The sequence below is a fragment of the Aquarana catesbeiana genome, linkage group LG01 (assembly GCF_042186555.1).
Source record: "Aquarana catesbeiana isolate 2022-GZ linkage group LG01, ASM4218655v1, whole genome shotgun sequence".
Lineage (NCBI taxonomy): Eukaryota > Metazoa > Chordata > Amphibia > Anura > Ranidae > Aquarana > Aquarana catesbeiana.
Genome location: NC_133324.1, coordinates 609,829,739 through 609,842,494, shown reverse-complemented (window position 1 = coordinate 609,842,494; position 12,756 = coordinate 609,829,739).

Below are 12,756 nucleotides of genomic sequence, written 5' to 3'. Positions count from 1 at the left end.
CAGAGCACTTTTTACAATTTGGCACTGCGTCGCTTTAACTGCTAATTGAGCGGTCATGCAATGCTGTACCCAAACGAAATTTGCATCCTTTTTTTCCCACAAATAGAGCTTTCTTTTGATGGTATTTGATCACCTCTGCGGTTTTTATTTTTTGCGCTATAAACGGAAAAAGACAGAAAATTTTGAAAAAAAATATTTTCTACTTTTTTTTATAAAAAAAAATCCAATAAACTCAATTTTAGTCATACATTTAGGCCAAAATGTATTCGGACACATGTCTTTGGTAAAAAAAATGTCAATAAGCGTATATTTATTGGTTTGCGCAAAAGTTATAGCGTCTACAAACTAGGGTACATTTTCTGGAATTTACACAGCTTTTAGTTTATGACTGCCTATCATTTCTTGAGGTGCTAAAATGGCAGGGCCGTGCAAAACCCCCCAAATGACCCCATTTTGGAAAGTAGGAAATTTCTTAAAGGCATGTTGAGCCCATTGAATATTACATTTTTTTGTCCCAAGTGATTGAATAATGATAAAAAAAAAAAAAAAAAAATTGCAAAAAGTTGTCACTAAATGATATATTGCTCACACATGCCATGGTTATATGTGGAATTGCACCACAAAATAAATTTAGCTGCTTCGCCTGAGTATGGGGATACCACATGTGAGACTTTTTAGGAGCCTAGCCGCGTACGGGACCCCAAAAACCAAGCACCGCCTTCAGGATTTCTAAAGGCGTAAATTTTTGATTTCACTCCTCACGAACTATCACAGTTTTGAAGGCCATAAGATGGCACAACCCCCCCCCCATGACACCATTTTGGAAAGTAGACACCCCAAGCTATTTGCTGAGAGGCATGTTGAGTCCATGGAATATTTTATATTTTGGCACAAGTTGCGGGAAAGTGATAAACTTTTTTTTTTTTTTGCACAAAGTTGTCACTAAATGATATATTGCTCAAACATGCCATGGGCATATGTGGAATTACACCCCAAAATACATTCAGTACAGGGATACCACATGTGTGGGACTTTTTGGGAGCCTAGCTGCATACAGGGCCCCGAAAACCAATCACCGCCTTCAGGATTTCTAAAGGCGTAAATTTTTGATTTCACAAAAAAAATGCCAAGATAGCACAACACCCCCCCCCCCCCCCCCCCCAAATGACCCCATTTTGAAAAGTAGAAACTCCAAGCTATTTGCTGAGAGGCATGGTGAGTATTTTGCAGCTCTCATTTGTTTTTGAAAATGAAGCAAGACAAGAAAAATGTATTTTTTTTCTTTTTTAAATTTTCAAAACTTTGTGACAAAAAGTGAGGTCTGCAAAATACTCACCATACCTCTCAACAAATAGCTTGGGGTGTTTACTTTCCAAAATGGAGTCATGGGGGAGGGGTTTGTCCCATCTGGGCATTCCATGGCCTCCGAAACTGTGATAGGTAGTGAAGAGTGAAATAAAAAATTTACACCCTTAGAAAGCCTGAAGGCGGTGCTAGGTTTTCGGGGTCCCGTACGTGGCTAGGCTCCCAAAAAGTCTCACATGTGGTATCCCCGTACTCAGGAGAAGCAACAGAATGTATTTTGGGGTGTAATTTCACATATGCCCATGGCATGTTTGAGCAATATATCATTTAGTGACAACTTAGTGCAAAAAAAAAAAAGTGTCTTTTCCCGCAACTTGTGTCACAATATAAAATATTGCATGGACTCGACATGCCTCTCAGCAAATAGCTTGGGGTGTCTATTTTCCAAAATGGGGTCATTTGGGGGGGGGTTTGAACTGTCCTGGCATTTTATGCACGACATTTAGAAGCTTATGTCACATATCACCCACTCTTCTAACCACTTGAAGACAAAGCCCTTTCTGACACTTTTTGTCTACATGAAAAAATTATTTTTTGCAAGAAAATTACTTTGAACCCCCAAACACTATATATTTTTTTAAAGCAAAGGCCCTACAGATTAAAATGGTGGGTGTTTCATTTTTTTTTCCACACAGTATTTGCGCAGCGATTTTTCAAACGCATTTTTTTGGGAAAAAACACACTTTTTAAAATGTTTTAAACACGACATGCTTTAAAAATTGCGCACAAACGTGCAGTGGCGACAAACTAAATACATTTTTAAAAGCCTTTAAAAGTCTTTACATGTTACCACTTTAGGTGGAGGTCTACTGCTAAAATTACTGCCCTCAATCTTACCTTCGCGGTGATAACTCACATGGTGCAATTGCTGTTTACATTTGACGCCAGACCGACGCTTTTGTTCACCTTTGCGCGAGAGCAGGGGGGGACAGGGGTGCTTTTTTTTTTTTTTTTTTATATTTTGCTTTTTTATCTTATTTTTAAACTGTTCCTTTCATTTTTTTTATCATTTTTATTGTTATCTCAGGGAATGTAAATATCCCCTATGATAGCAATATGTAGTGACAGGTACTCTTTTTTGAAAAAACTGGGGATCTCTCCTCTGCCCTCAAAGCATCTGACCACAGCAAGATCAGTGTGATAAAATGCTTTCCCAATTTCCCAATGGCGCTGTTTACATCCGGCGAAATCTAAGTCATAAAATGCTCGTAGCTTCTGGTTTCTTAGGCCATAGAGATGATTGAAGCCATTCTGGTCTCTGATCAGCTCTATGGTCAGCTGGCCGAACCACCGGCTGCATTCTCAGGTTCCCTGTTGGGACAGGAGAGCCAGAGAAAAACATGGAAGATGGTGGGGGGGGGGCATTCCCTCCCACTGCTTGTAAAAGCAGTCTAGAGGCTAATTAGCTGCTAGGATTGCTTTTACATGAAAGCCGACCGCTGGCTGAAAAGAATGATACCAAGATGATACCTATACCTGTAGGCATCATTCTGGTATAACCACTCAAAGTCCAGCAACATACCAGTACATTGCTGGTCCTTGTTGGGCATATATTGTAAACTTTTTTTTCATGCAGCCTGTGGGCTGAACGAAAAAAAGATTAATCGGTGGGTATGCCCACCATTAGAATATCTCCCTTCATCCACCCACTTCTAATGATTATGCTCATTTTTTTAACTGTGGTGGTGAAATCTCCTCCGACAGCGCTGGAGTCACGGCTTTATGTATCGTGGGAGCAAACGCTGTTGCTGTCAAGGTAAATAAATCCGCTCTGCGTCTGAATAGCGTACCTGAAAACAAAAAGATGGTTAACAATAAAACGCAGTAAACAGTAAAGTATCAAAAAATTGCATACCTGAAAAGCAAACATGATAAAACATAATAACAATAAAACATTGCAGAATAGAATACAGTAAAAAAGAGCAGAATAGAGAGAGAACAATAAAACAACTATTTTTGTTTTTTTTATTCTATATATTTTTTTGTGGTTTCTTTTTTTTTTACTTTTTTTTTTTTTACACTTTTTTTTGTAACTAACTTTTTTAACTGTAACCGGTTCCAGGTTCGGGTCTCTCAAAATGCGATGGCATCTTGGGAGACCCTGTGAAAGTGTGCCTAGTCTGTGTAGTGCTGTACGCTACGCTAATACTCAACTAGTGTATGGTAGCGTTCAAAACATTCACCAATGCAAAGACCAGGATTGTCAGGACAGCAGGGACAATAATAGCGGGTGTCACGCCTATATCCGTGCTTGCTGCAGACATGACATCTTTTTTGGGGGGTTCGTTGGGTAGGGGTACTCGGGAGGACATAAAGAAAATGCCTCTCATGCAGCCGGCTTACTGCATTTGGTTGGGGAAGGTGAGGTGGAGCACCGTCTGGAAACAGAAGGGCTCTGACGATCTCTTTCTGGAATTTAAGGAAGGATCCAATCCGTCCTGAAGCTCTGTATAGCACATGAGCGTTCAGCAAAACCAATTGAAATAAATAAACAGACACTTTCTTGTACCAGCGTCTGGCCTTACAAGCAATTAGGTACGGCGCCAACAATTGGTCGTTGAGGTCCACCCCTCCCATATTTTGGTTATATTCGTGGACACAGAGGGGTTTCTCCACAACACCAGTCGCCATAGTAATTTGGACCGTCGTCTCTGCATGAAGGGAGGTAAGAACGAAAACATTCTTATTATCCCTCCACTTCATAGCGAGCAAGTTATTACACTTGAAGCAGGCTCTCTCCCCCAGCCTAAGACGGGAATCTACAAGCCGTTGGGGAAAGCCCCGGCGATTAGGTTGCACGGTGCCACATGCTCCAATCTGCTGATCAAACAAGTGACTAAAAAGTGGCACGCTCGTGTAATAATTGTCCACGTACAAGTGGTACCCCTTTCCGAATAAGGGTGACACCAAGTCCCACATAATCTTGCCAGCGCTTCCTATGTAGTCAGGGCAGTTTGCCAGCTCTAGGTGGCTATCTTTTCCCTCGTAAACCATAAAACTACATGTATAGCCTGTGGCCCTGTCACAGAGCTTATACATCTTGACCCCGTATCTGGCACGCTTGCTGGGAAAGTACTGTTTGAATGAAAAGCGGCCAGAAAACGTAATCAGGGACTCATCAACGCAGACAACTCAATGGGGAGTAAACAAGTCTGCAAAACGTTGGTTGAAGTGGTTTACAAGGGGCCGAATTTTGTAGAGCCAATTGTATCCAGGGTCTCCACGAGGACGACAGAGTTCATTGTCATTGTAGTGCATGAACAGAAAGATCTGCTCGTATCGTGCCCTGGTCATGGAGGCAGAGAACAAGGGCATATGGTGAATTGGGTCAGTGGACCAATATGACCGCAACTCACTCTTTTTAGTTATGCCCATGTTGAGGGAAAGGCCAAGAAAGAGTTTAAATTCGGAAACCGTAATTGGTCTCCAATCTCTGGCAGGGGAGGACTGGGGAATAGTGGCGATGTGTTGACCAGCGTACAAATTACTTTGGTCCACAATAGATCTATAGAGATCTTCGGTGAAAAACAGCAAATAAAAGTCAAGTGACTTAAAATCAACTGTTTCCACCTGAATGCCGGATTGGCCAGTGAACGGGGGACGTACGGGTGCTGCAGAAGTGGTGGGTTCCCAATTAGGATTGGCGAATGCAGGAGGAAGGGCACTATGGGCACGACGGGCCTGTGTTTGTCTTCTTTGTGGCAGGGGGACACTACTTGTGCTTGCCACCTCACCAGCTTGAACTGCACTTATGGAACTCGCCACGTCACCACATGATACTGCAGTGCTGGATTGACTAAGACCAGGGTGTACTAGGCCGCTGGTGCTTGCCAGTTCACCAGAAGGAATAGCGGTGCTAGTACTGCTCTGCTCCATATGAGGGACCTGCGGTTCTTGCACATCAACGACAGAAGAAGAAATTCGGGGTCTGGTACGCCTGACCTTGGCAGAGACCACAACTCCATCGTCAGAGCTATCTGTCATGGAGCCGCTGTCCTCTACAGGATTGTATTCTGAGCCTGAATCTGACAGATGAGTGACTTCCTCTTCACTATCTGTCAAGCTCAGAAACGTGTAGGCCTCTTCACTAGTGTACCTTCGATTTGCCATTTTGGGCTCTAAATTTAGTGGTACACTAGTGAGACTCACAGGTAAAAAAGCTCCTGACTGTTAGCGACTGTATCAAACCGCTACAAAAAAAACTGTTAGCGATCGCAGGGATCAGGCCTGACTCTGCGAATGCTGCAGTTATGTGTGTTTAGTGTTTTGCAAGTGACAGTGATTGATCGATACTGCACTTGGGTGGGCTGGGCTGGGCGGAGGGGCAAAATGCAGCTGCTAGCAGGTATCTGGGCTAATCCCGCTAACAACGCGTTTTTTGGGAACCCTAAACTGCTGGGGACGCTAATACAGATCTGATCAGATTTTGATCCGTTCAGACACTATACCACTAAGGGAGGTGTATGCTGCGTGCGTGGGTGTTAGCGGTACTGGCACTAACCTGACGCTGCCTGACCCTAAAACCTAACTTGTATCACCCGCCGGGTGATCAGGGGGTTAAACCTTTATTAGGTAATAAATGGCGGGTGCCCTGACACTATAAAAAATAAACTAACTAACCAGCGTCACCCGTAACAGTTATACGGTGATCACTGGTGAAAAGGTTAACTAGGGGGCAATCAGGGGGTTAAAACCTTTACTAGGTAGTATATGGGGGTCCCTGACGCTATAAAACATTGATGGCGAACCTAAATACTTACCTCCCGTGACACTAATACAGTGATCAGAAAAATGATTGCTTAGTGACACTGGCGACGGGGGGGGGGGGGTGATCACGGGGTTAAACCTCTATTAGGTGGGTTAAGGGGGTACCCTAGACCTAAAGGGGCCTACCACTAACTGCCCTACCACTTATAATGGTCACAAATGACACCAATGCAGTAATCAATAAAAAAAAAAAGAACTGCTATTGGTGTCACTGTGACAGGGAGTGCAGGGGGGTGATCGGTGGTGGTGGAGGTGGTGGTGGGGGGGGGCAGAAAAGTGTGCCTAGAGTGTTCTACTGTTAGTGTAGTGTTGTGCAGACTTACTTGATGTCTTCTCTCCTCAGCGCCGGAATGCAAAGACCGACACGAGGAGAGATGACATCACTTCCTCTGCCGCTGTTTACATTACAGCATAAGAGGAAGATTGTCATTCGTTGGGAGCGATCGCGAGGGAGGCAAATCACATATCAGATACGTGATTTTTGCCTGCCCGTGCCATTCTGCCGCAGTATATCTGCGTTAGGCGGTCGGCAAGTGGTTAAAGGCATCAGCCAGCTGGCCACCTTCTCCACCGTTCTTCCTCTGACCGAATGAAGCCTCAGAAACAGGTTGTCCAACACCAGGAAATGGTAACCTCCCAGGGTCTGGAAATGCGTTACACAAACTTTTCTTCAAGGCCTCCTGAAGAAGTTTCATCCTCTGCTCCCTCTTTGAAGGCAGGATGAGTTCTGCAACTTTACCTTTGGATCAAGAAGGGTTGCCAGCCAGTAATGATCCCTCTCCTTGATACCGTGAATCCTAGGGTCCTTTCACAGGCTTTGCAGAATCAGGGAGGCTATGCAGTGTAAGTTTGCAGAGGCATTTGATTCTAAGTGCTCTGGGTCACTAAGGATCACCTTATCTGTAACTACCTCCTCCCGGCCACGTACAACTCCTTGGGTTTCTGAGGACTAAAAACCATCCCTTGAAGACTCCTGCGTGTAATCCTCTACATCCATGCTGACACAATCCCCCTCCTTCTCCTCCTTCTCTTCTTCCTCTGTGTTTGGCGGCCCCGCAGGAATGCTATCTGGATAAATGGGGCCTTGAGAGGAAAGAAAGTCCTCCTCTTCCTCCTGCTGTTCTGCCTCAAATGCCCTGTCCATGATTCCATGAAGCGTGTGCTCCAGCAGGAAGACTAGAGGGACAGTGTCACTGATGCATGCATTGTCGCTGCTCACCTTCCTTGTGGCCTCCTCAAATGGTGACAGGACAGTGCATGCATCATTGATCAGTAGCCACTGGCATGGCGAAAAGAAGCCAAGCTCCCCTGACCCTGTCCTGGTGCCATACTCGCACAGGTACTCATTGATGGCCCTCTGCTGTGTGTGCAGCCCCTGCAGCATCGCCAAAGTTGAGTTCCACCTGGTGGGCATGTCACAAATTAGGCAGATGGTGGGCAGGTTGCATTCCCTTTGAATGTTAGCAAGCTGAGCACTGGCATTGTATGACCAGCGGGAATGACCACATACATTTCTGGCCTGCCTTTAGGAGATCTTGTAAGCCTGGGTACCTGGTCAAGAAACGCTGCACCAAATTCAGGACGTGTGCCAAACATGGAACATGGGTCATGTGTCCCTGTCGGAGTGCGTAGAGAAGGTTTGTGCCAATCTCGCATACAACCATTCCTGGCTGAAGCTGGCGTGGCATCAACCACCTCTGAGCCATCCCCTGCAGAGCTGACAGAATCTCTGCCCCAATGTGGCTCCTGTCCCCTAGGCAGACCAACTCAAGCACCGCATGGCATCTTTTAGCCTGACTGCTTGCGTAGCCCCTTGAGTGCTTAGAGAGCACTGCTGGTTCAGAGGACAATTCTGCAGAAGAGGCCATAGAGGAAGAAGAAGAGGAGGGAGGGGAGAATACAGATGTTGTGGCAGAACCACCACCAGCTTTTTGGCGTGGTGGTGGAACAAGCTCCAACACCGAACCCTGTCCTCCATCCGTCCCAGCTGCCAGCAGAGTTACCCAGTGCTAGGGATGAGCCCGCGGTTCGAGAAGAAAAGGGGTTAGTTTGTTCTAAAACAAACCGAACATATGGGGTGTTTGTGGGAAATTCGAGCGTTGCGGAACGCCCCATAATGCACTGCGAGATCGCAGTGCATTGCTGTATGATGATTGGTCAAATCATGCACCTGACCTGCATGCTTTGGCCAATCACAGCTGCCTTTGGTCAATCATGGCACAGCAGGGTGCCTTTGGCCAATCATGGCTCAGGAGAACGAAGTCCACGCCCCACACTATATAAGGCTGCTTACATAGCAGCCATGTGTGTTGTTGGTGTGGACAGAGATATAGCTTGAGTTAGATTAAGCAGGCAGGTTATTCAGTTAGTTGCAGTGTATTTGTCAGAGGATTAGCAGAGTCAGAGCCAGTCAGTATCGGCGCGTCCTGGTGCGCCTGCGCGGTAGAGTTGCACATCAACACGTACGGGTACACGATCGGCGGGTACGAGCGCGTGACCCGAATGGGTTAGCAAACGTGGGTACACGAACGCATGCACGTACAGCGGGACGTCCCCTTGGCAGGCCTATGTAAAGGCAGCTATGCCTTGTGCTTGTTGCTGGTTTGTCTTCTCAGCTCCCAGTGTTCCCGTTTACTCTCTGCATACCTGTTCCTGCCTATAGTGACCTGGATCGTTTGACTACTCTGCTTATCTTCTCTCCAGTGTTTGACCCTCGGCTTGATTAAGGACTCCTCTGCTTATCTTCTCTCCAGTGTTTGACCCTTGGCTTGATTAAGGACTCCTGCTTATCTTCTCTCCAGTGTTTGACCTTCGGCTTGATAAAGGACTTGCTATTACGATTACCTGGTGTTTGACCCTCGGCTTGATAAAGGACTTGCTATTATGATTACCTGGTGTTTGACCCTCGGCCTGCTAAAAGGACTTGTTTTGCTTAATCCAGTGCTTTCCCTCAGCTACTTCAGTGGATCCTTCTCCAGTTAGTGTTTCCAGGTCAAGGTGTTTGAGTCCCCGCCAAGCTTCTCTTCGGTCCAGCAACCAGTCCACTCTACATGGGTTCTACACGCCTAAAGATACCTTCGTGGCCTGCACACCTGCTGGCAACCCGTGCCTCTCCGTGCCTGATACCCTCTGTGCCACCTTCAGGAGTATTGCGCACCTAGTTGCTAGGGAAGCCGCTCTCAGCATTCCGGCCTTGGTGAGTACCTGACAATATTTGAGAATATATATATATATATATATATATATATATACACACATACAGTGGGGCAAAAAAAGTATTTAGTCAGCCACCAATTGTGAAAGTTCTCCCACCTAAAAAGATAAAAAGATGAGAGAGGCCTGTAATTGTCATCATAGGTATACCTCAACTATGAGAGACAAAATGTGGAAACAAATCCAGACAATCACTGTGACAGACCTAGCCGGGAGAGAGACTTTTGGAGGGGACTGAATGCTAGCCTCTTGCTGATCGATTGTGGGCCCTGGCATTTGGGGGAACAGTGCTCTTTGTGAGCTGTATGCCTGAGGACCCTTGAGGTGGTGTTACTTTGGATTCAGGTCCATATCCCCCCAAGAGACACAGACTCTGGGGACCCTGGATTTGCCATATTAGAAATAGTGGCTGATTCATAATGCTGGGACAAATACTGTTAGGAGATGCTGATGTCAATTCCAGCCACCTGTCTGTCTGTTGGCTGCTAGAATGTGTTTATTGTAAATAAGTCTAGTATGGGATCTAAGAGTCATTAGATCCCCATTGTTGTTTGTGTTAATTAACTCTGCTATTGTGTGAAGAAGAGTTCTGTGTTGATAATGTTGATTGTGTTTTCTGAGCTACAAGACGGCCAGTCTGACCTAAAGGTCATGACTGAGTCATCTAGGCTGTCTAAAGGGATTAGTTAATTAGTCCATGTTAATTAGGTTTCTGGTCACAGGTGTATGTTCAGAGTAATATGAGCAGGAGGTATGCACCTCCTCTTTTACTGTATAAAAGAGCCTGTATTCCTTTCAATAAAAGAGATTCCTGGTTGAACTTACATACAGCCTGCCTGGTGTTTGTTCTGAGCTATCACAACTGGATTTGAACGGCACATAGCTGTAGTTCAATTCCCGGAGCATCGGATGACTGAACCATCAGACGTTGCAATCTGATTCAATAGCCACAGAGGAGTGTCGGGAGAGTGGAACCGAGCGAGCAGGGGCTCGTTACAATCACATTGTCTGATTTTTGAAAGAATTTATTTGCAAATTATGGTGGAAAATAAGTATTTGGTCACCTACAAACAAGCAAGATTTCTGGCACTCACAGACCTGTATCTTCGTCTTTAAGAGGCTCCTCTGTCCTCCACTCATTACCTGTATTAATGGCACCTGTTTGAACTTGTTATCAGTATAAAAGACACCTGTCTACAACCTCAAACAGTCACACTCCAAACTCCACTATGGTGAAGAAAAAAGAGCTGTCGAAGGACACCAGAAACAAAATTGTAGACCTGCACCAGGCTGGGAAGACTGAATCTGCAATAGTCAAGCAACTTGGTGTGAAGAAATCAACTGTGGGAGCAATAATTAGAAAAAGGAAGACATACAAGACCACTGATAATCTCCCTCGATCTGGGGCTCCACGCAAGATCTCACCCCGTGGGGTCAAAATGATCACAAGAACGGTAAGCAAAAATCCCAGAACCACACAGGGGGACCTAGTGAATGACCTGCAAAGAGCTGGGACCAACGTAACAAAGGCTACCATCAGTAACACACTACGCCGCCAGGGACTCAGATCCTGCAGTGCCAGACGTGTCCCCCTGCTTAAGCCAGTACATGTCCGGGCCCATCTGAGGTTTGCTAGAGAGCATTTGGATGATCCAGAAGAGGATTGGCAGAATGTCATATGGTCAGATGAAACCAAAGTAGAACTGTTTGGTAGAAACACAAGTCGTCGTGTTTGGAGGAGAGAGAATGCTGAGTTGCAACCAAAGAACACCATACCTACTGTGAAGCATGAAGGTGACAACATCATGCTTTGGGGCTGTTTCTCTGCAAAGGGAACAGGACGACTGATCCGTGTACATGAAAGAATGAATGGGGCCATGTATTGTAAAATTTTAAGTGCAAACCTCCTCCCATCAGCAAGGGCATTGAAGATGAAACGTGGCTGGGTCTTTCAGCATGACAATGATCCCAAACACACCACCCGAGCAACGAAGGAGTGGCTTCGTAAGAAGCATTTCAAGGTCCTGGAGTGGCCTAGCCAGTCTCCAGATCTCAACCCCATAGAAAGCCTTTGGAGGGAGTTAAAAGTTCGTGTTGCCCAGCGACAGCCCAAAAACATCACTGCTCTAGAGGAGATCTGCATGGAGGAATGGGCCAACATACCAGCAACAGTGTGCGCCTAACAAGAGTAACTGAGGGGTTACAGTGCTCTGGCACCACCAACACCTAAGGCCCAATTTTTCTGCAGAGTATATAGGGCAGGCAGTATAGTATATATACTGTTGTTAAGAGTATATAGTGCCTGGGGGACCCCCACGCCATTTTTTTAAACGTTTTGGTGCGGGGTTTCCCTTAATATCCATTCCAGACCTGAAGAGCCTGGTATGCATGTATTTTGGGGGGGGGGGGGGGGGGACATCCACCCACGCCATTTTTTTTTGTATTTTTGGCGCATATTCATACCAGACCCAAAGGGCCTGGTAATGGACTGGGGGGGGGGGGGCAAGCTTTTTTTTCAATTATTTTAATCTATATTGCCGGGATTCGACAATACATTACAGCCGCAAGCAGTTTTAAATGACATTTTTCCCTTTAGAAATGTCATTTTGCTTTGGTACTGTTATAAATATGCAAAAGATGCGCTACTTTACAGGCAGACTAAGGAGACCCCCAGGCACGATATTTAAAGGAATATTTAATTTATTGTTTCACTTTAAGCATTATTACAATCACTGCTCCCGAAAAAAACGTCCGTTTTTAAAAACTTTTTTTTGCATTGATACATGTCCCCTGGGGCAGGACCTGGGTCCCCAAATAGTTTTTTATGGCAACTTGCATATAAGCCTTTAAAATTAGCACTTTTGATTTTTCACGTTCGCGTCATAGAACACACAATGGTGTTCACACAAATTTTTTGCCTGTTTGCATGTTCTGCTGCGAACCGAACCAGGGGGTGTTCGGCTCTTCCTTACCCAGTGTGCGCTGCACCATGAGTCAGTGATAATATGAACCTTACTGCTGACCGCTCTGTCCAACCAGGCCAAAACATTGCCTTCCACATGCCGGTAGAGAGCCGGCTGGGACCGAATCTCTTTTTACGGTTCAGCAACTGGGGTAGGGAAATTTGCCTGCTGAAATCAGTTGGTGGTGTACTGCTAGCAGGTTGGCTGCAAGTACTTGGGACACCTATTGCTATACTTCATTCCTCTCAGTGCAGGTTTTTGAGAGGACTGGGAGGTATAGTAGGTTTGGAGATCCCAGATGAGGAGCAAGGAGAAGTCCGCCTTTTTCTATGATGTGGGTCTTTCAAGTGCTGCTGCCAACGGACTGCATGGCAGTTCGTCATATATCTATTCAAGCATGTGGTGCCCAAGCAGCTGCTGTTCTTGCCATGCTTGATCTGCTTCAGAC